Below are 27,140 nucleotides of genomic sequence, written 5' to 3'. Positions count from 1 at the left end.
AAGTTATGATGGGTGAAAAAGGCGACAAAAAACCTCCACCGTTAGCATATAGCCAATAAAGAATATCACTTGCGAGCACATTTACATGTCTTTGACAGGTCTGCAACCCTGCCTTGCACCATTATCACCTAGCATACAGTGCTTCCACTGCAGCAAGGGATTCTGGGAAATGACATGCAAAAGGGCACACAATGTGTCACAAGGTCGAAACAGCTGCCTGTGAGTGGTGTGACTGGCTTTGTATCTAGATATATATATATATATATATATATATATATATATATATATATATATATATATATATATATATATATGTGTGTGTGTATATACACAGTTGTGTGAAAAAGAAAGTACACCCTTTTTGAATTCTATGGTTTTACATATCAGGACATAATAACAATCATCTGTTCCATAGCAGGTCTTAAAATTAGGTAAATACAACCTCAGATGAACAACAACACATGGCATATTACACTGTGTCATGATTTATTTAACAAAAATAAAGCCAACATGGAGAAGCCATGTGTGCGAAACTAAGTACACCTTATGATTCAATAGCTTGTAGAACCACCTTTAGCAGTAATAACTTGAAGTATTCGTTTTCTGTATGACTTTATCAATCTCTCACATCGTTGTGGAGGAATTTTGTCCAACTCTTCTTTACAAAGTTGCTTCAGTTCATTGAGGTTTGTGGGCATTTTATTATGCATAGCTCTCTTAAGGTCCAGCCACAGCATTGCAATCGGATTGACGTCTGGACTTTGACTGGGCCATTGCAACACCTTGATTCTTTTCTTTTTCAGCCATTCTGTTGTAGATTTGCTGGTGTGCTTGGGATCATTGTCCTATTGCATGACCCAATTTTGGCCAAGCTTTAGCTGTTGGACAGATGGCCTCCCATTTGACTCTAGAATACTTTGGTATACAGAGGAGTTCATGGTCAACTCAATGACTGCAAGGTTCCCAGGTCCTGTGGCTGCAAAACAAGCCCAAATCATCACCCCTCCACCACCGTTCTTGACAGTTGTAATGAGGTGTTTATGCTGATATGCTGTGTTTTGTTTTTGCCAAACGTAGCGCTGTGCATTATGGCCAAACATCTCCACTTTGGTCTCGTCTGTCCAAAGGACATTGTTCCAGAAGTCTTGTGGTTTGTTCAGATGCAACTTTGCAAACCTAAGCCGTGCTGCCATGTTCTTTTTAGAGAGAAGAGGCTTTCTCCTGGCAACACTTCCAAACAAACCATATTTGTTCAGTCTTTTTCTAATTGTACTGTCGTGAACTTTAACATTTAACATGCTACAGTAACTGAGGCCTGTAGAGTCTGAGATGTAACTCTTGGGTTTTTTGCAATTTCTCTGAGCATTGCACGGTCTGACCGTGGGGTGAATTTGCTGGGACGTCCACTCCTGGGAAGATTGGCAATTGTCTTGAATGTTTTCCACTTTTGAATAATCTTTCTCACTGTAGAATGATGGACTTTAAATTGTTTGGAAATGGCCTTATAACCCTTCCCAGATTGATGGGCAGCAACAATTGCTTCTCTAAGATCATTGCTGATGTTTTTCCTCCTTGGCATTGTGTTAACACACACCTGAATGCTCCAGACCAGCAAACTGCTAAAACTTCGGCTTTTATAGAAGTGGTCACAGTTGCTGATGATCAATTAATCAAGGGCATTTGATTAGCAGCACCTATCTGCTACTTAGCATCTTAATTCCTATGGAAGATGTAAGGGTGTACTTAGTTTTTCACACATAGCTTCTCCATTTTCACCATTTTATACTATTTTTGTATGTGAGTATTTATCTTCAAATTAAACATTTATTTTTATGTGCTAAAACCAGATAGCTGAGTACTGTTATGCTGGGGTAATCGATCAAAAGAGACTAAAGGACATTTTACAGCTTGATAGGCTACTCAAGTATGGTTACCAACTTTTACACAAGGAGAGTGAAAATGAATAGGAAGCATTTTTCCTGCCGTCATCCCGTTTTTATCGACCAATTTACTTGTCTTTCTTCTTCTGCCTTGTGCTTCTCACATTTCTCCTCTCTGCATCTGCAGACCAGACAGGCCTGGCTAAAAAAATCGAGATAAATATGTCACCCCCTCCTAAAGGGTTACTAGCAGTGTTCGTGTAGGCTAGGCCCTCCCTCGGTTGCTATGGGGATCCAGACGTCACACAGGGGTATATAAAGATGAGAGACAGTTCTGGAAGGTTAGGTTCCAGGAGGACAGGAGGAGAGGAACCTCTGGGAGAGTAGACACCCATGTTCTTAATGTAATAGAGCCCCCCCCCCGCCCTACTTTGTTATGTTCTAGACAGGGACAGTAACTTTGTCACTTAAAATCCCTAGAGAAGAGTAAGGCAGTCCAAGGTAAGTGCTAAGACATGCGCTAGAGGGGCTTCAGTAACAAGGAGACCCGGATGCCAGCCGATTGGCTCAAACCACGGATTTGCATATACATTCCTCTCAGGCTAAAGTGAAAGTGGCAGTAAACAAAACAACTAAAGGTATTAGGTTACGGATACAAGGATCCCCAATGGGCCTAGAATTACCGAAATAATAAGGAAAGAGGCTCCACTATTAGGAGGCGGCCCGGGTCTTATCACAGTAAAGGAACAAGATATGTACCTTTATTCAAGTGTTAAGCAAGAAGACTGGTCAAAGAACAATATTCATGTACGTCTGATGTAAAATACAGTGCAATATGTCAATATATGGATGAACGGTCCCTGTGTTTGGAAACACAAACAAATGACAGCTGTGCTATAAAGGTTCCTGGTGCCCATTTATATACAACCTTGCTACCTCATCGCCCAACCCCCTGAATTTCAGAACCGCGTCAAGGTAAACACCGATGTAACCTCTCCAGGGAGCCGGGCAGAGAGGGTTACCAGAGAGGAGCCCGCTGGAGTTGGACATTACCTATAAATCGTTGATGTTGGAATGGTGGGCAAACTTAGTCTCAACTGTTTAAAATGGAGTAATCATAAAGGAGGGTTTACTCCTGAGCACTCTTCATACATAATTATTTCTTTAGAAAAGGCACCTGTAAATGTGATATGAGAAAGGTACTTTGCAATGAAGGAATATAACATTAATGGGTCTGGTGTTGTTGTGTGATAACACAACACTTGGGGAAGTGTTGACCTCACGCTGTAATCCTAATATACTTCGCGTTTTCTCACCATTAGATCACTTAATAAATACATTATCATTTTCGCAGATTAAATTAATATATTTCCCGTTTTAAATTACCCACATTAAAGAACTGCTTAAGTAATGAAGTGGTTACGTATGTGTGTAGTTTCTTTCATTTATACCTAAAATGAAAAACAATTATTGAACATTTATCACTTCTGACAATGTAAAAGGTGTAAAAATAGATGAAAACAAAATCATAGGAGCAAAGAATGTGCCACAAAATACGTGTCGCGCTTCATTTTTAATAGGATGGAAATTGTGTGTGTATATATATATACATACACACACACAGCGAAAACATTTTTAAGTTTGCTTAGTGGTTAAGGTAAATGAATGTCCTTATTGTTCCTAAGAGTTTTCATAAATTGGAATGAATGTATATCCTGCTGCTGCTGCTGCTTGTTTTGTAGAGGGAACTTCTGGCTCGCCTCAATGAGAAACCTGGATATATAGAAAGATAGCAGTGCAGGAACAAAAGCTCCTCATGGTGTAAGAAGTTTTAATCAACAAGGAAAAAATCACAGAGTAAGAAACGTATTAAAAACGAGTGTTTTTTAGATTTGCTTATATGTATAGGGAGTCAGGCTGTGTCTTCTGCTCGTTGTGGCTGGTGTCCCTCCAAAGCTTTGCGCGAATCCTACACTGGCTGGTGCTGGCGTCCTCCGATCTGCCCGACGCCGTCCGGGATGACGTTGCAGCATTGGCTGGGTGGTCTGGGACTCCACTCTGCTCTTTATCTAACCTACGTAGTGTTTTCCTCTACGCGTTCTGCACTTCCTGACAAAGCGGTATTGAACTGCGAAACGCGTGGAGGAAAACACTGTGTAGAGATTGGACAATGCAGAGTGGCGTCAGGCAGATCAGAGGATGCCAGCATCGGCCAGTGTGTGATTCTCCTGAAGTTTGAGAGAGATGGCCACTACCAGCAGAAGACACAGCCTGACTCCCTACACAGATAAGCACAACTAAAAGACACTCATCTGTGCATGCGTTTTTTGTACATTATGATTTTTCTCTTGTTGATTAAAACTTCTTACACCACGATGTGATTTTGTTCTTGCACTGCTATCTTTTGAGAGAGAGGTGTGTATGTGGGGTCGTGGACCTAGTTGGCTGCATTTATTAGGGTCAGGTATTTTTGGTTACACCCTCCTCATAGACATATTGTTGTCATTAATTGTTTATTATTGCACTGTGGTTATTTACACGTATAGATAATTTTCATTGTAGCGCTTGAAGGTCTTCTTTTTATATATATATATACACACACATACACATACATACATATATATACACACACATATATATATAGCAATAAATAACAGGGCACTCACGATAATCTGAAGATTGTTGTCTGGGTGCTCTGAGTGATGTGTGTGCATGTGTGTATTCACACACACACACACACACACACACACACACACACACACACACACACACACACACACATACACACACACACACACACACACACTATATATTATGGAGTGATTGGGGCACACACTTAAATAGTATAAACCAGACCAGTGGTTTTCAACCTTTGTTTGGTTAAGGAACCCCAGAAAGAATTTGTGAAATTCTGGGGAACCCCAACCCTCTCTCCCCCAACCCCTCGCCCCCATTCTCTGGCCCACTCCTCATGCCCCTGTGTATCTCCCCCTTTATACTCTCCCTGACACTCTGACTTAATACTTGATGTGAAGAAAAAAAAAGCCCAGAGGAACGCCAATAGGGTAATCAAGTAAAAATATATCCTTCCACATATTCTCCTTGCCCGGCCCAAAGGAGTGTTACGTGGAGGTACTATGAATAGGTGCAGGTATTTACCTTTTCTCAGGGCGTTTGTATCCGTGCAGTCTGGTGTTGTAAGCAGTAGTTGTAATAAAGGGCGCCAAGAACTTTATTTAGACAAAGGAGTTTTTTTTATTGATAGCTGTCATACGGCTATAAATGGCAGCATCCCAAGGAGGCACAAGGACTGTCATCTTACGCACACCTTTGGATGATAAATGTAATCCCTTGCTGAGGTTTTCCAACAGCCTACCAGGACTATATGCAGGGGTGCACCTTCTAACAAGTATCCCATCTTCCTGTGAATATCCCTGCTAGTCCCTACTTTGGCTTGCTGGTGTGGGCTTGTCTGTAGGCAAGTCCCCTGTGTGAAAATGGGGCCCTTCTCGAAGAATCCCTTGTGTATGACTTTCGCGCACATCCGCTTCGGGGAGGATAGGATGCACCTAACCCTCCATTATAAGTGGCCATTTTTAGTACGGAACACTATTCCCTAACTGAAAAATAATACAGGTGCCCATGCTCACTAACATATAGTTATACATTAAAAAACAGACGATATGTGTATAAGTGCACATAGTAATCACAGTGGGGGCTTACACACTCACATTTACAATGGTTTCAAACAGCATTTAGAACTCTCACGGTCCTAGATAGCAAATCCTTTCCGTGTCTGTGTTCTCATCTGCAGCATGCAAAGAATAGTGGGGAGCTGTTTTGATCCTTTCTTCCATGTAGTAACAAAGGAGGGAGAGGGAGTAGGGGGTATGATACCTTTAGTTGGACCAACAAGAAGTAGATATGTTACAAGATTTCGCACCTCTCAGGGTCCTTCATCCAGTCCTACCCTACTGAGAGGTGCGAAAACGTGTAATATATCAACTACTTGTTGATCCAATAAAAGGTATTATACCTCCTACTCCCTCTCTCCTCTGTTAACATATCTGCGCCATGCAAGCCTGTCTGCTATTTCTTTTTTTTATAACTTTTTGGTTCCGGACACTGTTTTTCTGACTGTTGGTCTCAGATGTTGATCGACATATTTTTTACACTGAAACTTGTCCTTATAAGTTTGTTTCAGTTTTTTTTGCTATAGAGTACGGATTTAGTACTTGTGTTATAGCTTGTATTTTTTGCACATACGTGTACCTACTGTACTAGTGATCCAACCGCCTCATGAGTATTCCCTCATTATTATTCACATTACAGTAGATTTAGATTAGTTTAGTAAGCCATTTTTAGCACACTTAAAAAAATTGTTTTACTATTGGATGGCTGTTCGGGAAGTAACCTCAGTAACTAAGCCTGGAGTTTATAATAGCGCGGTTCTGTTCCAGTGCGCCCCCAGTATTAATACTGTAAAAAGAATCCAGTAAATCTGGCAGGATTGCTGCTTTAATATTTATGAGTTGTTTCTGACACTAATTGATTCTGCCCTCGGATCCAGTAAAACCTTCACCAAGATTCAATAAATGATACTAAAATAACCAAAAGCAGACATATTTTTGATTGAAAATCAATGGATGTTTATGTGCAGACATGCAGCAATAATACAGTATTATTTGTGTTGCAAGTTTGATGCAGGTAAGTGTAGACCGCTTGATCTACAGTAGATGGCATGTATTTGCATGTACATCCCTCTATGGCTCATCAGTAACAACCCCTTGAATAAGAAGTATGTTTGGAGGTAGAAGTCAGTGTATTTGGAGGTAGAAGTCATTATTACATACAGCATTGTATGTAATAATAGATCTACAGTAAATCCTAAACAGCGTTTCCCAACCAGGGTTCCGTAGCACCCTAGGGTTCCGTGAGAGGATCAAAAGGGTGCGGTGGGATTTCCCCGATCTCCCAAAGCAGGGATACAGCAGGGCACTTGCTAGGGCGCTGGGCAGTTTCCTCCCCCCTTATTGGCTGCTGTTGGGTAATGCAGCCATCAAAAAGCGGTTTCAGGAGCCGGGGGTGAGGCCAAGCAGAGGAGGAAGCAGCATGGGTAGTAGAGAGGTGAGACTTGGTGCCTGTCTGTCCTGTGTGTACAGTATATTTATTCTGTCCTGTTGTGTGTGTATCTGTGTGTCTTCTGTGACTGTCAGTGTATGTGTGTGTCCTACTGTGACTGTATCTGCCCTGTGTCTTCTGTGACTATGTCTGTCTCTGCCCCGACACACAATACGTAATCTTGATTTTCTAGACTTCACTTTTTGTAGGTATGGTAGTTTTAGTGTAAAATGGTCCTTCATCATTCCAGAAAAAGATGCTCACTTGTCACACTTGCCCCTGAAACTAGTATCCTAATAAATGCAGAGGGTAGTCAGGAGTGGCAATTTTGCAGTCACAAACATTTATTCTAGTTCCAAAATCCATCTGGTTGGAAACCGTGTGAGCCAAACCAACACTTCAGCATTACAGGGACACAGAGCACTGTGTGCGTGACACATGAAGAAGAAAAAAAAAGCTTTAAGCCGTGGTGTTCTGCGATACCGACGTGTAAATATATTAGCATTATAAAGCACAGCAGGAACCTTGTCTCTTTTTCTACGTATTTTGTCCTGTAGAAAGGAAACACTGGTGGACTGTTTCATGACACTGGGGAAGCAACATATTCAATGAACATGAAAAGAAGAACACTATAGAGAGAACTGTGAGACTTTGTTCTCCAACTCAACCTGGACAAAGCATAACCCACTGTAAAAGCGTACTACCAAGGCCCTATTTTCCATATACATTTGGGTTTGATAACATTAGGATGATATCACTGGCTACATCAATAAGACACAGACATAACCACTGGGATTACAAATAAAACTTGCTTCCAACAGCTTTACTGTATTTAGTAGTAGAAAAAAGAGGAAAGCAGCGCACTGCCAGGGAGTCGGGTGGTATGAAAATACAATTCTATTTATTCAGCACAGGTACAAAACATCCCCCAAGGAGGTGAAAACCCTCCTACGCGTTTCAGACACGAATGTCCTTTATCAAGGAATATATATTGCTTGAAGCCACTCAATATATTGCTAGCACGCAAGCCACTCCCCCCACATCACTCCTCCCCTTCCCCTGTCACTCTATACCTCCACATGGTCCCAATTCCTGCCTTCATCTCACCCAATCCCTGGAGCGGTCAATAGTCCCTCAATCAAGAGCGTGAGACTGGGCCTAGCACATGCTGAGAGATCTGTGTCAGACCCCGCTTCACCACCGGCAGACTTGACATGAAAGATCCAACCCCCATGTTATACACAACCCCCATGTCACCAACACCCCTTATCTCACTCTGTTTCCCCCTTCATAGCTCCCACTCTCCCCCCATCATACATTTCCCACAACCCCCCCATACGTTAATGTTAAGGGCAGAAGGACCGTTCATGCCTTAGTGACTTGCAGCCCCTGCTAGTGTACTAGTGCGAGTAGAGTGTGTACCATGAAAAGCACCTATACATTTCACAATAACTGCTGATGGACACGCGAATCCCTGCATGGAAGATCTTACCACCTGTTTGTAGTGGCTTAGCCAGTGAGAAGTAAAGTCACTTGCCCAACGTCAAAAGAAAGTGCATTTTTTTAACCAGGTTCTCCCATTTCAAAGATTGCCATTACCACGAGGCCACCCTTTCTACCATTTACTGTGGCATACGCTTGGATTGTATAGAAAAGAAATCTGATGTTGGCACCTAGTTAGGCGAAGGAACAAACCACACATGAGAAAACTCTTCTAAGCCATAGAAAACGCCTGGGAGACTCGTGGTCAGGATCACACATTTCACTTATCCAGGGCACAAGTGACATCATTTGACTGGACGATGAGAACAAATCCTTATTTCTTTCCATTCTCCATTGCTACACCCACCCAATTAGTTACAGGCAACATCATAGCACTGCAGCAAGTTTTTAACTTCAAAGTCTGATTTAAGAAAAGAAGAAGGAAAAAAAAAATAGATTAAATGGCAACACAACACTTCATAGAGTTGGCGGCGGTTAACGCTCAGATATTTGTGCTGGCTGTTCTGTTCTTCTACGCAAATAAAACCCTGATTTAAAGGCTGCTATCAAAACTGGCATCTGGGTGAAATGCTTTCGCAGATATCTGCATACAGTACGTACTGAACTGGAGGGGGAAAAAAGCACACAGGACCACTGAATAAAGGTAACGGCAAAATTACACAGAGCTGTCCCATACATTACTAGTTTCAGGAGTGCCTCTTGGTAAGGCAGGGGGGTTGTAGTTTATACTTCAAGCATAAATCCTACTACAAACCTTGGTTTAGGATTTATGTGTCAGGCGAGAAATAATTTGAGCAGCTTCAGTTTCTCAAGCAGCTGGTGACCTGGATAGTTGGTTTTATGCAGAGAAATGATGACAATAAGTGGTACAGTAACTAAGATGCTGCCTAAAAAGAATGATGTTGGGAAAGTATCACTACTTTCACATTCCTTATATTTGAATTCCAGGCTGCAAGGAGATGTATTTGAAATTTGTGATATTTGATGAATAAAATATACATATCAATGAGTTGCAGAACAAAGCACGGTTTTGTACCACGTTATTATAATTGAATAGACAGCAGGCCAAAGGAACCCAGGTTATAAGGTTATCTAAGGCAGCAGTGCGCAAACTGGGGGGGGGGGGGGGATTTTCTAGGGGGCGGGGGGCACGGTTGCAGAGGCCCAGCGTTCTTCCCCAAGGCATTTAAAATAAATGCCGGGGAGGCGTGAGGCCTCTGCAACTTCTCTTACCTGTTCTCGGCCGGCTCTTCGGCGATGCGTCGCCATGACTACACGGCGTCAAATGGCAACGTGACGTCACATGACGCCACTGAAGCCCAGGAGCAGGTAAGGAGGAGGGAGTGCAGACAGAAGGGGCACGGACACGCTGGCAAACTCAAATTCGCACCCCTGATCTAAGGCACGGGTGCTCAACTCCAGTCCTCAAACCCCCCTCCACTGGTCAGGTTTTCAAGGTATATCCCTGCTTCAGCACAAGAGCCTCAATCAGAGGCTCAGTTGAAGACTGAGCCTCTAATTGAGCCACCTGTACTGAAGCAGGGACTGATTGATCCACCTGTGCTGGAGCAGGGACTGATTGAGCCACCTGTGCTGAAGCTGGGATATCCTGAAAACCTGACCAGTTTTTGGGGAGGGGGCCGCTTGAGAACTGGGGTTGAGCACCCCTGATTTAAGGGGGTCGATATGTTTCATTTTCGATAATATTGCCCCGGTTATGGATGACATTTTTATTATTGAAGACAGCTATTAAATTTTTAAGAGCGTACATTTTTCTTTATAACTAGGCTATAAAACAGAAGAGCCAGTCAATAACTATTACTGCGGTTGTCATTATTTATTTATATGGTGCCACCATAATCTGCAGGGCAGTACAACATGTGAAGATGCGCACTATAATGTCTTACCTAGCAAATCATGATAACAGTCGAGACATCTATAGCCCAAATAGACAAGATGTTGGTTATTGTAATTGATCAGAATGTACCAGACACACATGTACCTGGGAAATAGGCATCTTTGCATATTTAAATGAGCTTATTCACAGGTATCTCACCTCGTGGGTATATGTATAACGCATAAATATAGCCTGTACTAATTGGTCCCTATCTTTAATCTCTCTGTGCAAAAGCCCTATTTCCGCGTTAGTATGTTGTGTAGCCCTGATAGGTTTTTGGCTATTATTATGTCCTCCTCCTGCGCAGTAATCCCTGGTAATGGGCAGGTTTGCCAGGAGTAATCATGGGTTCTCCCCACTCACTGCAGATCAGTGAGGCAGAGAAGGCAGTGCAGTCAGGCCTGTGTCCAATAAGGCACAGGGGCGGGCTCTTGCTGAATCTGTCTTAATGAGCTGCATTTCCTGTATCTAGTTAGTTAGCTCCTACCCTGAGAGGGGCTGAGTCTTACCCACCCGAGCTGTCAGGGATCTGGCAGGCTTGAGGCCCTCCCTCTGGGAGAGGCTGGTAGACTGTGCCCACTACCTCACCAGGGGGTAGTGGAAGAGCTAGGCCTGCTTCCAGGGCCCTGACTGGGAGTGAATGGCCAAGGTCATCCTGAGGGTGTGCGCCTGAACTGCTGTTCCTGTGTATGCTGTGCAGTGTGCAGTGTGCAGTGTGCAGTGTGCAGTGTGCAGTGGAAATAAAGTGTTCCTGATTTAAAGACACAGCTGTGTGAGACTGAAATCTCTCCTCCCTGAGAGGGAAGTTCTACTGTAGGGATCCCACCCCATATCCCTGGGGCCTGCAATAGATGGAGGCGCTGCCACCGTAAGTACAATTGGGGCACAACCCCAGAAGCCTGTCCTGACCTTCCCCATAATACCATCAAGCGGGAGACTCAGGAGTCCTGTAAGCCAGCAGGTGCACCACACTATACCATACGTAACCACAGTCAGTTTCCCCGTGATAGGGCCAACAGGATATTGGGGGCGGGGGGGGCAAACTGTGTTACAGTTGCAAAGCAACCAGACAGGGGGCCTGGCCACACCCTGCTTCTGGAATATGCTGGATGGGTCACCTGGTCAAGGGTGTCTAAGCAGAGGCTAAGCTCCACCCCTTTATAGTGCAGACACCTCTGAGAATGGGGTGTGAAGTATGTCTGACGTATGCTGAATACCTTATTACATAAAGTACTTTATTAATCAGAAAGATGTCTGATTAACTTGCACTTGACTATATGAAAGGGATATCTTTGATTGTACCAAAATAAAAGTTATTCGCAGTTGCTGTGTGTACAGTACACAAAACTTTTGAGACCAGAGATGTCTCTTGGTAATATGTCACCTGAAGGAAGACATGTAATCTACGTCGTTACAAACAGCCCCATTGCTGTGCACTGTACATTACAATGAAAAATATTCACAGCAAGTATGTTGCTTGCATCGTCTCCTCCTTCCTGTCAAGACCTGTTGGAGAACTGTTAATCCCCGAGAAAGGAAAACCGTTAATTATCACCTACTGGGAAATACTGAAATAGAAATACTAGGTCTGTGTAGACATTTAAGAGGAGAAAAACAGATTAAAACACAAGGATGGATTTAAAACATGACTGCATTATGTGCGGTTGTTGGTGTGCTCACAACAGGCCTGGAGTTATGGTACCAGTTGCATAGGGCGAGGAAGAGAGTAAGGCAGACGTGCATGGGGAACTATTGGGGGTACAGTATGATGTCAGTGATAGTGCCATAGGATAGAAGCAATGGGCGTCATTGCTTTGGACCACAAATAGTTTCAAGGGTGGTGTACGTCTAACCATTTCTAAATATAATGGGAACTTACCCCACTTCTGGAGAACCCTAGATCAGGGGGTGCGCAAGTCCAGTCCTCAAGCACCCTCAACAGGTCAGGTTTTCAAGATATCCCGGCTTCAGCACAGGTGGCTCGGATTGAGCCACCTGTGCTGAAGCTGGGACTGATTGAGCCACCTGAGCTGAAGCAGGGATATCCTGAAAACCTGACCTGTTGGGGGAGGGGGCTAGGGGACTGAAGTTGAGCAACCCTGCCTCGACGATCTCGCTATCGGAAAGATCTAGAAGAATATGTACAGCAAATCAAAATACCACTTATGAGCACATTCACATGTGTCAGACAGGCCAAGAAGAATATGTAAGAAATGAATCAGAGTAGCCGGTCAGTTAGTGAATGGGTTCAAATGTTGTCCAAGGCTCTTCTAAAAGGGGAGTTTGGTTATCCAGGTGACTCATTAAACTGATTGGTATCCTGTTTTTTGTCTGGTTATGACTCCTCAGCTGAAAGTTTTGTCTAAACTATCTTCATCATTATTGTAATAACATCCGGGAGAGGTGGAGGATGTGCGAAGATGCAAACAATAGGTGACCTTTCCTGTGCAAAGAGCTTTGCCTCCCAGTCCTTGCTTCTCTAAGAGACCTATTTTAGCCTCCCTCATATCAGCAAGACAAGAGAGATGTGAATCCCATCATTTAAACAAAATAGTAATACTGTGTGCTACCCAATACTGCGTGCTGCCCAATACTGCGTGCTGCCCAATACTGCGTTCTGCCCAATACTGCGTGCTGCCCAATACTGCGTGCTGCCCAATACTGCATACTGCCCGATACTGCGTGCTGCCCAATACTGCGTGCTGCCCAATACTGCGTGCTGCCCAATACTGCGTGCTGCCCAATACCGTGTGCTGCCCAATACCGCGTGCTGCCCAATACTGCGTGCTGCCCAATACCGTGTGCTGCCCAATACTGCATACTGCCCGATACTGCGTGCTGCCCAATACTGCGTGCTGCCCAATACTGCATACTGCCCGATACTGCGTGCTGCCCAATACTGCGTGCTGCCCAATACTGCGTGCTGCCCAATACTGCGTGCTGCCCAATACTGCGTGCTGCCCAATACTGCGTGCTGCCCAATACTGCATACTGCCCGATACTGCGTGCTGCCCAATACTGCGTGCTGCCCAATACTGCATACTGCCCGATACTGCGTGCTGCCCAATACTGCGTGCTGCCCAATACTGCATACTGCCCGATACTGCGTGCTGCCCGATACTGCGTGCTGCCCAATACTGCGTGCTGCCCAATACTGCGTGCTGCCCAATACTGCGTGCTGCCCAATACTGCATACTGCCCGATACTGCGTGCTGCCCAATACTGCGTGCTGCCCAATACTGCGTGCTGCCCAATACTGCGTGCTGCCCAATACTGCATACTGCCCGATACTGCGTGCTGCCCAATACTGCGTGCTGCCCAATACTGCATGCTGCCCAATACTGCGTGCTGCCCAATACTGCGTGCTGCCCAATACTGCGTGCTGCCCAATACTGTGTGCTGCCCAAGCCCTGTTAGCGAGCTATGGCTTGGAATCCAACCTTGATCAGTTTTATATTGCCTTACCACAGGCGTTCTTCGTTCCTCAACTCTAGTCCTCAAGACCGCTCAACAGGTCAGGTTTTCAGGATAGACCTGTTTCAGCACAGGTGGCTCAATCTGTCCCTGCTTCAGCACAGGTGTCTCAATCAGGAGCCAATGATTGAGCCACCTGTGCTGAAGCTGGGAGATCCTAAAAACCTGACCTGTTGGGGGGAGGTGTCTTGAGGTGTGGAGTTGAGGACCCCCTGCCTTACCATGTTCTAACATGCCTTTCCATCTTCAGAAGACTGATTCCATTAAAGCACAGGTATCCCATGCAAGAAGCTGTCAATCAAGCCGGCATTTAAAAAACGTAACACATGCAACAACCATCTGTCTCTTTAGCCAGGCCTGCTCTATAAGAAAGCCATGGGGTGGATTTATCCATGTCGGAGCAAAACGGTGCAAAGGATAGAAATGCATCACACGTATCAAAGCAAAACAATGAATTGCTTCTGTACTGCCTTATTTTTCTGTGATAAAACAGCAGTTTATTTGCTGCAGTTATGCCCTGGTTTTGTAGTTGTAAGACAAGGGGGTATAATATGAAACTGAGAATCATTTATACACCGCATTGCTATTGGGAGCTGCTGCAGGTGATATTTAAGTAATAATCCCCTCGGAACAGGGCGTTACTGGCCAATAATGCCCTGGCTGGAAGAGTTGAAGGCCCGAGGCGAAGCCGAGGGACTTTAACCCAGCCAAGGCATTATTGGCCAGTAATGCCCTGTTCTGAGGGGATTATTACTATTATAGGCTAAATGTAGGCTAATTTCATAAATAATAGACACTTTTGTATAGTTAAACAATTTTTTTTATTAAAATAAAATGGTAAAAACATGAAACCACCTCTACTGTATATACACTTACACTGCAGATATCTATATCCACACACTGCCGCCCCCTCTGTGAACACACACACAAACTGCTGCTACACACACCAACATAACACAGCAGCTACACACACACACACACACACACACACACACACACACACACACACACACACACACACACACACACACACACACACACACACACACACACACACGAGCTCTAGACACAACACAGCACATCTACACACAACACAGCAGCTCTACAAACACACACAACACAGCAGCTCTACAAACACACACAACCACACACACACACACACACACAACACCTCTACACACACACACACACACACACACACACACACACACACACACACACACACACACACACACACACACACACACACCTCTACACACACAACACAGCAGCTCTACACACACACACACACACACACACACACACACACACACACACAACAAAGCAGCTCTATACACACAAACTCTGCTGCTACACACACATGCTACACCCATAAACACTGCTGCTGACACTGACACACACACACACACACACTGCTGCTACACATACAACAGCACAACACAACACACACACACTGCAGCCACAATAAAAAATGCAGCCACTTACTAAACTTTGCACTCCCCCCCCCACCTCTACACACACCCCACTGCACCTCTATACACAACACAGCACCTCTACACACACAACATACATACACACACACAAACACCTCTATACACACACAAACTGCTGCTACACACACATGCTACACCCATAAACACTGCCCTGTCTCAGCTGTTCTGAAAGCTGATTGGCTGGAAATAAACACATTGAAAACTACACATTCTGCTGCTTAAATTCCGGGCATTACTGATTGGATAATGCCCGGAATTTTAACCAATCAGAGAGCAGGGATTTCAATAATGCCCTGCTTTAGCTTATAATGTATGTTAATTAATTAGCAGAACTACGTGTTGATATTACATCATCATTCCTCTATAATACACTTTATAGAACCAACAGATACTGTGATAACTGGGCAATGGAGTGTTCATGTATCTCTGTGCATGCATGTATGTATGTATGTATGTATGTATGTATGTATGTATGTGTAGCTCCTTTACCCCCACCCTAAGTGAGATTTGGTCTGCTACTCCATATTTACTGCGGTGTGGTGCGTACCTGTGAGGTAACAGGAGGGCTGAGTGCTCCACGTTGGTGTGAGGACAAAGGACAGGGTTTACAGGGTACCTTATTCGTGGTTGCAACGCGTCCAGTCAGTGTGGATACTCTGGGATAGTAAAATAGTCCAGACTGACACCTTTCTTTAGCCCAAGGCAGTGACTCACACTTGCATATGGTTCTATGGTATTTATTGCATTGGTTAAGATCTTACAGCAGGTACATCTCTTTTCTTACTTCCCCTAAGAAGGTCACTTTCAGGCTTGTGGCCCATCCAAGTTTCCTCCTGCATGGTGCTCTTGCTGTGTCCTCTTGTGGGACCAGGGAAGTTGTTGCTCACTCCACAGGGGGAGGAAAGAGGCACACCAACTTTTGGGAGAGAGCCAGTATTTATACCCTGGGGTTGGGCTTGTAATCCTGCCCCATAACAGGGCATGTCTGATACTGACAGGTGTCACATCTGCATATGACCCAGCCAGTACCTCCCCCAGGCTGACACTCTCTGGCTGTTGCTAGGCCCACCCTTAGATACACTTACTGCATCCAAGGCTGCAATAGCAAACAAGGCCTTCTGAAGGAATTAACCCAGCCACTGCCTGTACCTAACAGGACTTAAACTGGTAGGGCTCAGGGAAATAAGTAGCGGCCGGAGGCTAGGCTATATGTGTATGTACAGTACATGTGCTTTCTGACCTTTTTTTAGTACCAGAGCCAAGTTATTTAAACAGGTATCCAGCACAGAGAATGTCCCCACTATAACTGGGAGCAATGTATGTTCCCTGTACTTTCCCCACTATACAGCTTATGTCTTAAAGTCTGCAAACAGCGATGATTTATTTCACATGGAGGTGTGAATGACCAATTTAAATACATTTTAGTAGCCATTCAGGTACTGTAGAAATGTTGATTTATGGTGATCCCTTTTAATGAAGGAGTGGCTCAGCATGCAAATGCACCGACTGAAAACAAAATTACTTTGAAGGAGGTTGGAAACCCGGTGCCGACTCCTTGTGACCTTGGGCAAGTCCCTTTATCTCCCTGTGCCTCAGGCACCAAAATTACATTGTAAGCTCCACGGGCAGGGACTGTGCCTGCAAAATTCTATGTACAGCGCTGCACACACTGTGTGTGCTATATTAGAAAAAATATTATTATTATGAACAGCAAGAAAAGTTCCTAATAAATGTTACAAAGTGTTCAGTCTTTTCAAAACCTCACAGGTCTCTTCTTCATGTGTACCTATGCTATATATTTTTTTGACCATTTTAACCAGTTGTGCATAAATTATAAAAAATACAAAATACATACACTACTGTAACTCTTAAACTCATCAACCCAGCCCCACAATAAGAATATTGCTATAATCATCTGTATATTTTCCTACATATTGAAACTGGCAACAAATGTATTTATTTGTTATATTTAACGGAATAAATAAAATACTTACTTTTTTTTAACAATGTATTAAAAGTTAGGATTGTCTACTTTAGTGAGATATTTGAATTCAAGACACAGTTCAAGAAAGTAGAACTTCTAAAAATGGGATACCGACATTGTGGGTGCAATTTTAGTCAATCCTGTAATCCCTCCGCCTTCCAGCACAGAAAACTGCAGAACGGGGGATCCCGGCCCTACCTACAGTGCAGCCCATTCTCGGCCACTCGCGGAGTATTGCAGAGGCAGCATTGCTCTGTAGGCTTAGCATGACATGATCTAAGGTAACTTTCTATGAATCCTCTATTTTACTAGGGCAAAAACCGCCGCCAGGGCTATATTTAAAAGGTGTTAACCTTTTCATTTAACACCGACCTTCCTTAAATTTTACCCCACAAATCAAGCATCCCAATAGCCTGCACTCATGGCTATTGTCCCAAACAGTCACTCCTACCACCCATTGTGACCAAGCACTGCCATCTACAGCACTTACTCCCTCACCTGCTGTCTCTGTAAGTTTCCCATTAAACATCTTAGATTGCAAGCTCTTCGGGGCAGGGATTTCCTTTCCTATTGTCTGATTTTGCTGCACTTATTGTATAATTATAATTCCCTGTACTGTATTCTTTGTGAAGCGCTGAGTACATTTTTGGCGCTATATAAATAAAGACATACAATACAATACATTTCAAGCATAGATCACAAAATATTCGTTCAGTATTACGATGAAAAGCATGCAGTGTCGCTTTAACTCATAAGGAAAGGGTTAATATGTTCCATGTAAGCATCTCATGTATAATACACATTGCAATTACTGTATGTAACTTGTGAGATATATTTCCTATGCCATCCAAAATATCCCACATACAGCATACTGTATGTATGTACTGTATGAAAATGGTCACTTTCATAAAACTTCAAAGATGATACTTTAATAGCATGTATGTGTCATATACTGGATTCTCCATTAGTAGTGTCACAATCCACATTTTCTCCAGGGCCTGTCTATCAAAATCATTCAAAGCCGTCAGAGTTGTGCACAGGAAAAGTTGCGTTTGTTTTTCCATCGCGTGAATTTGTAGCCTAATAATGACATCCTGAATAGATAATGAAATTGCCCATTTGCAACACTCTGCTATGATTAAAGGGCCCGGGGGGACGCGGGAGAGCACGCTCATTTTAATTTGAAAATCTTTTGTTAGATTTATTTATCCCAGATTTACAGGTTCAAATAATAGATAATCAGGCCAATCTCCAAAAGAGATCCTTTGTTTGCATGAGAATATGCAGAGGAAGCTTGACTTAGTAACAGCAGCGTAACACGAACACTTTTTGTGAAGAATACAACCTTAAAAATATAACATAATACAGACTAAATCTTAATACCAACCCCAAAACAGAATATAACCTTCAAGCCAGTTTATAAAACGGTTTATAATAACAGTTTATAAAAATAGCACACTTTGGCCCAGATTCTCAAAAAGGTGCCGAGCTTTAGCACGCTTCAGCTCCCTTTCATCTGAATGGGTGTAAAAGTGTGGGAAAGCTTAGCATCGTTTAGTGGATCTGAGCATGCGGCTATCGGAGGGTATTGCAAAGCACTAAATTACATGTCCTCTGGTCGCCAAGGAATGAACTGTTCATATTACAGATTCCAACGGAAGAAAAGTACAACCTGTCTAAGACCCATTGCAAAGAAATAATTCTAACAAGATGAAAGGACCATTGATTTAAGCCGAAACAAATGTTACATTCGGAATGTGGGTTACTGCAACATATTTGCAATGAAATAAGAGCACCGCGGGGGGGGGATCTGGGGGCCGTGCCGCGGGGGGAGATCCGGGGTCGTGCCACGGGGGGAGATCCGGGGCCATGCCGCGGGGGGAGATCTGGGGGCGTGCCGCGGGGGGAGATCTGGGGCAGTGCCGCGGGGGGGAGATCTGGGGCCGTGCCGCGGGGGGAGATCCGGGGCTGTGCCGCGGGGGGAGATCCGGGGCCGTGCCACGGGGGGAGATCCGGGGCCGTGCCGCGGGGGGAGATCCGGGGCCGTGCCGCGGGGGGAGATCCGGGGCCGTGCCGCGGGGGGAGATCCGGGGCCGTGCCGCGGGGGGAGATCCGGGGCTGTGCCGCGGGGGGAGATCCGGGGCCGTGCCGCGGGGGGAGATCCGGGGCCGTGCCGCGGGGGGAGATCTGGGGGCGTGCCGCGGGGGGAGATCCGGGGCGGTGCCGCGGGGGGAGATCCGGGGCGGTGCCGCGGGGAGAGATCCGGGGCCGTGCCGCGGGGGGAGATCCGGGGCCGTGCCGCGGGGGGAGATCCGGGGTCGTGCCGCGGGGGGAGATCCGGGGTCGTGCTGCGGGGAGGAGACCCGGTAGCTGTGCTGCTGGGGGGAGACCCGGTGGCTGTGCTGCTGGGGGAGACCCGGTGGCTGTGCTGCTAGGGGAGAGCCGGTGGCTGTGCTGCTAGGGGAGAGCCGGTGGCTGTGCTGCTAGGGGAGAGCCGGTGGCTGTGCTGCTAGGGGAGAGCCGGTGGCTGTGCTGCTAGGGGAGAGCCGGTGGCTGTGCTGCGGGGGGGAGACCCGGTGGCTGTGCTGCTAGGGGAGACCCGGTGGCTGTGCTGCTAGGGGAGACCCGTTGGCTGTGCTGCTAGGGGAGACCCGGTGGCTGTGCTGCTAGGGGAGACCCGGTGGCTGTGCTGCTAGGGGAGACCCGGTGGCTGTGCTGCTAGGGGAGACCCGGTGGCTGTGCTGCTAGGGGAGAGCCGGTGGCTGTGCTGCTAGGGGAGAGCCGGTGGCTGTGCTGCTAGGGGAGAGCCGGTGGCTGTGCTGCTAGGGGAGAGCCGGTGGCTGTGCTGCTAGGGGAGAGCCGGTGGCTGTGCTGCTAGGGGAGACCCGGTGGCCGTGCTCCGGGGGTAGACCCGGGGGCCGTGCTGCGGGGGGAGACCCGGGGGCCGTGCTCCGGGGGTAGACCCAGGGGCCGTGCTGCGGGGGGAGACCCGGGGGCCGTGCTGCTGGGGGAAAACCAGGGTCATGCTGCTGGGGTAGACCCGGTGGCCGTGCTCCGGGGGTAGACCCAGGGGCCGTGCTGCGGGGGGAGACCCGGTGGCTGTGCTGCGGGGGGAGACCCGGTGGCTGTGCTGCTGGGGGAAAACCAGGGTCGTGCTGCTGGGGGAGACCCGGTGGCTGTGCTGCTGGGGGAAAACCAGGGTCGTGCTCCGGGGGTAGACCCAGGGGCCGTGCTGCGGGGGGAGACCTAGGGGCCATGCTACCCCAGAAGCCTGTTCCGGTGTCCATACTACCACCGGCGGACGACTCAGCCCTCCTGTTACCAACAGGTATCTTGCACCACACGGCCAGTAATGGCCAGATCTCCCACCGGGCGGGGGAAACACCGTTACAACGAAATAGGATAAACTCGCATTAAAACGCTAAAAGGGCCATTTTGTTTTACTTTGGTGCTGAAACAAATGGTAAATGTCTAGTCTAACGCCAGTTAAAAAACACAACACACCACTGGCTTTTCTGGTGGCAGAAAGGCCAGCGATACACTGCCGAGACTGGCAGCGAAGGGGTTAACTGCATGTGCTGTTGTAGGTGCTGGCAGCACAATGTTGCCCAAGCCCATTGTCTTTAGGAAGGTATATTCTCTATGTATCCATACCAGCCAACTCTCCCTGCATAACACACCGACAAATGCCTATTTGTTGGACTCCCTTCCGAAAGCTCCCTCACAGCCATGCAAATCACCGGCAGGTGGAGAGATGCCCTGACACCTCCTCTACAAGACGTTCTGGTGGGGATTGGACGGGTTGTACAGACTGTGTACGGGAGGCGGTGGGGAAGGGGCACGTCCTTTCAGAAGCACTCACACTGCTAAATAAATGGATCTGTGCACAAGGAAACCTGGCTCAGCAGCTTCGTCAGGAGTCGATCGAACTCCTGACGAAGCTGCTGAGCCAGCGAAACGCGTAGAGTAGAACCTGCAGCAGCTTGTGACATTATCCAGCATCTCCCCTGCTATCCTGTGAATTTACCATCTCGATCGAGCGCGACCGGAAGTGACGTCACGGAGCGACCGGAAGTGACGCGACGCCATCTCGGGAGCAGGGCTGGAGACACCTAGGAGCTGCGCATCGATTTTGTTATGTGTATTAGCACATTGTGCCTAATGTAAGTGCAATGATTGTTGCTGTGTTAAAGTGAAAAAAAGCAGCACCGACCCTACTAGCGCGAGGGGACAGGGAGCGGGCGCGAGTGTTTAGGGGACGGGACGGCACGCTTCAGAGGGAGCTCCAGATATACATCGAATTGACGTCTACCACAAGGACTGGAGCAGACGATACCCGAACACCCCAGAGGGAGCTGAGAGGGGGGAGCGTCCAACGTAGCAGTGTCCCACGCAGCACATGCACACCGGAGGTGGTGGGTGAGCCCAAAATCCACAGTCTACTCTCTTCCATCACATTATTGTGATTCATGCTTGATTTGATTGTTTTTATTGTAAGTGTTCATTTTTAAACCCTATAAAAGTTACGTTTTTTACATTATTGGTCTGCACTATGGATACTCTTTCTCCCACATATATTATGCTGTCCTGCTGAGATTGGGGGTCCACACCTTATCAAGAATCAAGAGTTCCTTTCCGCTGAGACCACTGTGTCACACTGCCCGTATTTTATCTACATCTTGTGAGTAGGCTATTCATACGAGCCAAGACACATCATTGTATTAACCCATTGAGTACCAAACGGTCTACACTTAAAAGATATTTTGTTTTATTTCCCTTCCATGCTCCCCCTGGAATACACACGAAAGTGCAATGATTGTTGCCTTGATAAACACTTAACTAGTACATGCATTGTTGCATGTGTGTTATCTTTTCACACCGAGGGAATATACTGCTGATTCCTGGTACCATCCTTTGACTGGGTCTACATTGTTTATCCATTGCCTTTACTTCACTGGGAGAGTGTGACCTGGGCTACAGTACCAATGCAAGATACTATAACCTGGGCTACAGTACCAATGCAAGATACTATAACCTGGGCTACAGTACCAATGCAAGATCCTATAACCTGGGCAACAGTACCAATGCAAGATACTATAACCTGGGATACAGTACCAATGCAAGATACTATAACCTGGGCTACAGTACCAATGAAAGATACTATAACCTGTGCTACAGTACCAATGAAAGATACTATAACCTGGGCTACAGTACCAATGAAAGATACTATAACCTGGGATACAGTACCAATGCAAGATCCTATAACCTGGGCTACAGTACCAATGCAAGATCCTATAACCTGGGCTACAGTACCAATGCAAGATACTATAACCTGGGCTACAGTACCAATGACATTTTGCTGAATATAACAATGACAAAAATGAATAGTGTTCCCAGCACAGCACAACCAATGATAAACCCTAATACATTTCTGGTATATACATAGTACACAGGTGCTGACTTACTCGTGTTAAATACAATTGTACCCCACCGGGAAAACACTGGTTTAATAAATGGCAATATTTTCTAGCTACCTTTCTCTTTCTACGGCCTATATTTTTCCCATTATAACCATTGTTTAACTGCCACGGTTATATTCCTGGCACACACTAGGTGATAGCAATGGTGAAATGTTTCCCTTACCTTGCCTTCTGGTCTGACGAGGGTCCGAAGCAGCAGCAATTTCTAACACTTCTCTTTCATGCTATAGAGAAGAGACAATATTTACATTTAGTCATTGTACACAGAGCACCGAGAGTTTTCATAACATTTGAATGACTATATATGGATTGGGTGTGGAGATGGATGCTTGTGTATACATATCAACATATATTCATCTGGCAGCTACAGACCCAACAAAGCACTGAACAGCCAGCTTTACAGGTGATGTAAACACTAAATACGGAATTGCCATGAAGTGTTCTTGGTGGAACATGAGGATTTTACAGTACATGTACCAACTAGAAAGAAGGAATTTATGCCAACAGTCCGAGACTGCTCACTGTAACCCCATCAAGTCTCCCCAACTGGGATATGGTGTTGTTACTTTCCATTGAGTGGCTGGCCTCTCACTCACAAGACCTCGCAGACTCAGCCGGTGACATTAGGTATATAACTCTACCTTCCTGCCTCGGTCACTAGACTGTAAGCTCTTCAGGACAGGGATTAATCATACCTGTCAATTCCACTGTATACAGTACTAATTAACAAGTGATCATAGAAATGTGTTCTTCAGTGTACTGTGCAGGTGGTGGACAGGGTGTGCCCTGAGTATTCAGAATAAAAAAGGAAAACATTTGTGTTATAAATATACACCCAATACACGTTCTCCAATAAAAAGCTTTGCTTTTGGGATTAGGTCTCTTTCTCATCCTTTCCTCTCTTTAGATGTCCAATGCCCCGGGAGACCGTCCCGCATTACCTGCATGATAGCTGCAATGCGCCGAAGGGGTTAATCGAATGCAGAACTCCATTCATAAGCAATTACCATTCCCTTCCTTATTTACTGCCGCTACTGCACAAGTGACACAGGTTCACTGCCCAACACAATACCTATTAAACACACAGCAAAGGCTCCTGAACTCAGGGGTGAAAAGGATTAATACAAAGACCATAGGAGATTTTTGGGGGCAGCTGTGTTTTTTTTTTTTTTAATAACACAAACCACAGGCCTCATCAGCCGAGGAAAACTGCGGGGGATGTCTAATTACTTGCACTGGGGTTGGGGACATGATGTCAGCATACATGAATTACAGAGCCATTTTAAAGGAAGAATAAGTTTGAAAAGCCTCTTAGAATCCATGCCGCTTGCTTCGCCTGTGTCCGTTTGTCCGGACTCATGGTTATTCATCTTGCTGTCAACTTTGTGCCAAGTTTCTGGGACACGCAACAAAAAAATTGAAAAGCAGGTCTTGGAATAAAAGAAAACAGACAATAGACACCCTACATCACTGTGGGCAGAATTCCAGCGAACCTGCGATAAGAGGAGGAAAATACAAATGCTCCATCAATCTTCCATTTCTCAGTTATAGTTAGGAATGCGAGAGACAGCGCGTGTGATGTTTATATTAAACTGCTGTACAGATGACAATTTTATAAAATGCCATAAAGTACGCAGCCTGCAATATTGGCCAGTAATGGCAAACTGCATGCAGCTAGGAAAGAAATACTGTATAGTGACTGTAGGGACTTCTGACACAGACACGGATCTCTCTTCGTGTTATGGTGGCATAGTGATGAAGTTAGGAGACCCAGTGTTGGACTGTTACCCAGGACATGTCGCTTTTATCTCCAAGAGAATTAGGGACAATAATTAAATTGTGCCCGTAAATTCTAGGCTGAACCCAAATCAAGAAAAAGAATACATTTTAAAACATTTAGAGGCTTGTGTACTAAGTGTTGCAAATATAGTTTTTGGTGTAAAATTTAGGTACGAAAATCACAAATTATATGTACAGACGAGACCACGAGTATTCTAAGGCTTGCCTTAAACGAACCCGGTTACATTTTGGGTACATGCTGGGTGTAACCTGGCTAGTTTAAGGCAAGTTTAAGGCATTTCTGCATTGACTAATGACCCATCGGATTAACAAAGCATGGGTCCCTGGCAATCCCATTCAGTTGGAATGGGACTGCCAGGGACCCCTGCTGTTAATCTGATGGGCCATTAGTCAATGCAGAAATGCCTTAAACACAACCCAGCATGTACTTGGGTCTTTTTGGCGATTGCCACTGGTTTGTGTTAGAATAACCGTGGCACAACAGTACTGTGATTGTGTGCGCCTGTATACTTAACTTTTTTCTCAATGTAATTATTTTGGTAAATATACTGTATTGGCGCACACAAATGGGATGCACTACAAAAATGTTTATTTTTCCACCTAAAAAATGCTGTACATCTAAATTATACCCTAAGATGGACCTGGTGTAAACTCTAGAAAGTCGCTTATATTGTTAGTGCAGAATTAAAGTTGCTATGTACTGTATCAAGCAAATATATCATGGTAGCACAGATGTTTCATTGTGCAGGTTAAGAAAGTGTATTATTTTCATAGTATGGCGGTTATCATTTATATTTACCAATGCTAGTATAAACCTACAGTTTAAATTAAAACATAATTGTGTGTATCACTCAAATATTCAGCACGACGCAGTGCGTGAACATTCATTTCAAACATTGAACTATGTGCGGATACTGTATGTACGATGTTCCAGAACCACCGTCACCAGACGCACATTTTATGAAGGGTTGTACTAATTTTTAGGACTAAAATGCTCAATCAAAAAATGGTCTTAGTACTTAAACACTTAAAGGTTCTAAACGGAATATTGCAATGATCATAGTGACAAGCGTGAGGTCATTACAAAGCTCATTAGGGCACATAGGGGTCTCCCAGCTTCAAAACAGGTGCAAACAAACACACCTGATTTATCAAGTAATATGATTCCAATTGAAAGCAGCGCTGCATTTTACTTTAACACTTTGATCATTGTTTTGCTCCACAAGTTGCACCTGGGAGACTTTGACAAATAGGTTTGTAAGTGCCCCAACACATCTCAATTACGGATAACGCAAACCGCACAAAGGGTACCGGTAACAAAACATTTACAATGTCAATAGAGTTTGGAAACCTTCAGCTGGTTCAGGGCCGTATTAACAGCATTATAGGCCCCCGGGCAAAGCAGTGCACTGGGCCCCGCCAACTCTCCGCTACAAGTCGTCATTTTTCTCCTTCTACCGAGTTAGCGGGAGATGTGAATGTTGAGGCGGGTGATCGGAAAATTAGTGTTAAATTCTGGTCTGTGCATGGATTAGCGTGGGGCCCCCAGGCAACTGCCCAGCGTGCCCATGCGTTAAGACGGCACTGAGCTGGTTACCAGAGCTTATAAATCAGTGACTGAGTATAGAAATGATCCGCGGCTTATAGGTCAAGTCATCATTATTTCTAGATTATGTATATATTCGTATAAGAAAATTAAATCCAGAAGTACAAGTGTTTTATTGGTAAAAATATCTTTGCATGTAATACGTTGCTGGCGTTATGGGGCCTTCATAGGAGGTCCTCAGTGGAGCGTAAGCTCCTGTATCCCACATTGGCACAGGAACTAAAGTGTAACTATTTTCATGTGCCCAGTGTTGGAGGGAAAATGCCACTGCGCTAGCACCTGTGCATGTTCGTGATGAATACATGCATTATACAAATATAAGCATGGATCTGCAAAGCTCTGCACTCTCACCACTGCACGTTGTCAATGCAAATAAGTATTTGAGCCCTTTACCATTCTGCAGTCTTCCCAAACTCCTCAGAGCAACATCTTTTAAAGGGGCAGATCTGCATCAAGGGCACAAAAAGTGTGAGCAAAACTCTAGGGCCCAAATCCAATAAGTGGTGCTAAGCTGTAGCACGCCTTTACTCCCATTCATATGAATGGGTGCCAAAGCTTAGAACCTTTTTGTGGTTCTGGGCCTGGGTCTCCTCATAAAAAGGGATTGGATAACAGTCACAAAAACCTACAAAACATTTGGCTACAATGGAAACATTGACATTTGTTGATTAATAACCTATATCAGCGTATGTTACGCCGGGTACAGCCGCCCGAAATTCTGAAACGGAAGAATAAAGGAGTCGCCGACTTGAGGAACAAAGACAAGAAGCAGTCCAACTATTGTAAGAAATTGAAATTTTTAATTCTGCTTACTTTGAACACCACCCACCCCCATCCCGGGCAACACCGGGTAATTCCGCTAATTGTATATGATAAAGTCAAGTGGCTTCAATTAACTTTAG

At 45.2% G+C, this 27,140-nt stretch overlaps 1 protein-coding gene across 12 annotated transcripts in view; it reads right to left on the bottom strand.

Moving 5' to 3' along the window:
- Positions 1–27,140, bottom strand: part of ZBTB20 (zinc finger and BTB domain containing 20) — an 876,097-nt gene that overhangs the window by 652,004 nt on the left and 196,953 nt on the right. For all 12 annotated transcript variants that reach the window (XR_012800368.1, XM_075593654.1, XM_075593664.1 and 9 more), the window contains exon 2: positions 22,996–23,056. The gene's annotated coding sequence lies outside the window, so the exon portion shown is untranslated. The remainder of the gene's footprint in view (positions 1–22,995; positions 23,057–27,140) is intronic.

The sequence above is a fragment of the Ascaphus truei genome, chromosome 3 (genome assembly GCF_040206685.1).
Source record: "Ascaphus truei isolate aAscTru1 chromosome 3, aAscTru1.hap1, whole genome shotgun sequence".
Lineage (NCBI taxonomy): Eukaryota > Metazoa > Chordata > Amphibia > Anura > Ascaphidae > Ascaphus > Ascaphus truei.
Note: the sequence above shows the minus strand (reverse complement) of the source record. Positions and strands in the feature narration are given on the sequence as shown.